Source organism: Otolemur garnettii, unplaced genomic scaffold (genome assembly GCF_000181295.1).
Source record: "Otolemur garnettii isolate 467f Iridium unplaced genomic scaffold, OtoGar3 scaffold00009, whole genome shotgun sequence".
Classification (NCBI taxonomy): Eukaryota; Metazoa; Chordata; class Mammalia; order Primates; family Galagidae; genus Otolemur; species Otolemur garnettii.
Genome location: NW_003852404.1, coordinates 22,832,698 through 22,836,742, shown reverse-complemented (window position 1 = coordinate 22,836,742; position 4,045 = coordinate 22,832,698). Strand labels below are relative to the sequence as shown.

The window sequence follows — 4,045 nt, the reverse complement described above, 5'->3', positions numbered from 1 at the left end:
CATAGCCTTCATGGCATTTTCTTAGTTATTGTGTTAAGACGTTTATATTCCACATTTAGTAAGTTTCACATGTACCCCTGTATATTCCAAGTTGCTTTAAGTACATGCTTTCCTTATAAAGATACTATAACACTAAAACAAAGCTTTTTCCTTCTTAGGAAAGGATTGAGGGAAAGACGTGTGAAAAAAGGAAGAATAAGAGCTTATGGTGGCTAAGGCTTGACAGGTTGGGAAGATTGCCAATACCACTGTGGCAGTCACATGTACATGTTGGGACTTAGAGCATGACACCCCAAATTTGAGTGCTTTTTTTTTGAGACAGAGCCTCAAGCTATCCCCCTGGGTAGAGTGCTGTGGCTTCACAGCTCACAGCAACCTCCAACTCTTGGGCTCAAATGAGTCTCCTGCCCCCACCTCCCAAGTAGCTGGGACCACAGGCACCCACCACAACGCCCAGCTATTTTTTGGTTGCAGCCATCATTGTTGTTTGGTGGGTCTGGGCTGGATTTGAACCTGCCACCTTAGGTGTATGTGGCTGGTGCCCCAGCCACTTGAGCCACAGGCGCCAAGCCGTTTTTTTTTAATTTCAATGTATTGTAGGGGTACAAATATTTTGGAGTACTTGGATTGTTATAATGCTCGAGTCAAGGTTGTAAGTGTGCCAGTCACCCAGATAGTGTCCATTTACCTGCTAGGTAGGTTTTTGTCCCATCCCCACATCCCCACCTCCCACTTGATTTCCATGGAGCTTTGATTTCTCGGTACAGATGTGTGCTCCTCAGTTAATAGAGGGTACACGCAGTGCTTGTTTTCCATTCCTGTGATACTTTACTAAGGATAATGGTCTCCAGTTGCGTCCAAATTGTTGCAGAAGGCATTAGGTCATCCTTCTCGGATGAGTTGTAGTCAGGTCACTACGAAAGTGTTGAGACAGGCTATGTCATGGCCCACTATTTCACTTCCAGCACACACAGTCAACAGTGTTTTTTTTCTGACTGACTGTGCAAGTTTCAACTTAGTCGGTTTATCCGTCCTGTGGGGCTGGGAGAGAGCTCCATTTGTTTCTGTCCACATGGATTTTACCTATCATGATTTTTCTGTATCTCAAAACTTTGGTAATGTCCCCTCTATACGTATACCACATTTTGTTAATCTATTCATGCACTGATGAGCACTTGGGGAAAATATGGAATGCTTCATGAATCTGTGCCTCATCATTGCCTGGGGCTGTGCGAATCTTTTCTGTATGTTCCAATTTTAGTATAAAGGCTGCTGAGGTGAGCAGAAGCTCAGTACTTTGAACTAAAGGAGATTGGAAAGGCCCAGAGTAAGAGGTTCTGTGACTTCAGTCTATCCAAATTTTTACTTCCTCTGTTTCTCCAAGTAGGTCACAGAAACTAGAATTCCTTTTCCTCAAGGTGAATCACAGAAAATAGAACTTTTCCTTCCCCCCCAAAAGCCATAAAAGCTGGGAGTATAGGCCACAAGACCCTCCTGTCAGTAGAATGTTGCTCCATACCTAGGTGGGGATGGGGGATTCAAGGCAGATAGGTCTGAAGAAACTGAACAGACAGCAAAATCCCCCCAGTTTATTATTATTAGATTATGCCCTTTTTGTAAATCACATTTCTACTTGTTTCCTCATGGAACATAAACATAAAAATAGAATTTTTCCTGGGTCTTTGGGAGTCTTCCTTCTGACTTTGCATGTGACCTGTCACATGCAAAACTTGTCAAATACATTCGTTACATTTTTAACTTGTTAACCTGTCCTTTATTATAGGAATGTTCACCATGACCCTTGGAATGGGGGCAAAAAGGTGATATTTTTATTTCATACATACATATGGTAGCAGACTCTGAATTTTATCAGGTATATAGCTCATAAAAATGTTTACTCAAAAATTAATTGAACAGTAATTTTCTTTACATGACTATATAGGTTAGTTGGTACTAACCACTAGGCAGTTAGTAAGTAATACTGAATAAACTATAAAAGTTGAAATAAAATTCATAAAAATGGTTTGGCTCAAACATTCCTATAGTGGAGAAAAATTTTTTTTGAAAACTCCAAATTTTTGCAAGCCATGATCTGTTCGTTTGTTTTAACTTTTAAAACTTACTTACTGATATAACCACAGGTCAGAGTAATTTTTAAATCAAAACTTTGTTTATGACTACTTCTATCCATTTTGGTGTCTAAAGATGTAGCCACTATATCAGGCAACATGCATTTGGCTCTCAGTAGCAGAAAACAAGATGAATAGTAACTTATGTAATAAAAAACTTTTTACTTATTCAAAATAAACATTTAATTACTTTAGGAATAAGACCATGGTGGGCAGTCCCAAGAAGATTTCTTTATCCTTCCACACTGCTACGCTTGCCATCTAGGCTTTCGGTATCTGTGCTTCCGTTTCCTTATAGCTGAAAGATAGCAACGGTGGCTCCTGACATCAACACTTCATCTAAATGTGAAAAGGAGGATACAAAACTCATGGAAATAAAACCACCGAAAAGATATCCTCTTGATGACTGTCACAACTAGCTACATATTCAGCTCTAGACCCATCACAGGCAAGAATAGGGCCACAGGCACGGTGGCTTTAGTCTTATTATTAATCATCCTCTGAAACTGGTAAAAGGTAGGCTCTGCCTGCTTCAAAATTGGGCTGTTAATAGAGAAGACAGTCATAAATATAACTATTTAGCAATGATAGTATCTGCCATATTACCACTAGAAACAGAAAAGATAATGGTAGGAAGTCATGGTAGAAAGTGTACTATGCTGTACAACTGTTATTTGGAATAACACAATTAAAATACATTTATTAGTATATGCAGTTTAAATAATTATAGATTAAATAGCCATAAATAATCTTAAGTCACCAACAGATTGGCTTCAACATCAACAAATTATTAGAATATATAAAAATATGAAAATAGTTTGAATCTTGGCTCTGCCTAAATATTTAATATACCTTAAATATTTGGTTGGTTATAGCATTGTATTTGAATAATATTCATATAAACTGCTTAAAATTGACTAAGAATTATTTAGAAGAGACAGACATGTATTAGCTTTCTATAGCTGTTGTAACAAATCATACCTCAATGAAACTCGGGGGATGGGGGGAATTACTACAAACTTAGTGATTAAAACAACAAAAGTATATTGTCTTCTGGTTTTATAGGTCAGAAATCTCATGCGGATCTCACTGGCTTAAAATCAAGATGTTACAGGGTTCTGTTCTATTCTGAGGTTCCAGGGAAGAATCTGCTTTCCTGCCTCTTTCAGCTTCTAGGGGTTGCGTTCCTTGGTTGGGGTCCCTTTCCTCTATCTTCATAGCCAGCTATGTATGGAAGGCTCAGTCATTTTCATGTCACATCTCCACTACTCTTTTTTCATACCCTTACCCATGTCTTTGACCATAGCTTGGAAGGGGTCTGCAATTTTAAACACAATTATCCAGGACAATTTTCCCTTTCCCATGATGTTTTAATTTCTTCTACAAAGTCCCCCCCGCCCCCATGTAAGTAAATGCATGCACGGATTCCTGGGATGAAGCCATGAGTATATTAAGGAGTATGGTGGGGTACTAGTCTGCATACCACAGTCTGTCTTTCTCCCATCCAAGTACTAACCAGGCCTGACCCTGCTTAGCTTCCGAGATCAGACGAGATTGGGCGCATTCAGGGTGGTATGGCCGTAGACCACAGTCTGTCTTTCTAATCTCAATTGCATGACACTTTAGGAGTATACTTTATTATATTGTACTTTATGATAATGCCTTTTAAATGATACTTTAAAAGTTTACTTTATTATTTTGTCTTCAGAATCCCAAAACGCTCACAATTAAATTCATAAGGCACTCATTAGATATATATGATTTTTTTTAAGAAAAATGGTTCTTTGCAAATATACTGGTATTTTATTTGTACACATGTAATATATGTACACCACACAAACATATGCCATAGACATGTCCTCTACACACATACCCCACCTCCTGCTCATGTCCCCCCACATAAAATCTAATAGCAC

General features: G+C 38.6%; 1 non-coding gene across 1 annotated transcript; it reads right to left on the bottom strand.

Annotated features, from left to right (window-relative positions):
- Positions 1-1,180: 1,180 nt before the first annotated feature.
- Positions 1,181-1,285, bottom strand: LOC111723276. Its single transcript, XR_002771850.1, has one exon. It is a non-coding gene; the product is annotated as a U6 spliceosomal RNA (small nuclear RNA).
- Between the last annotated feature and the right edge of the window lie 2,760 nt (positions 1,286-4,045).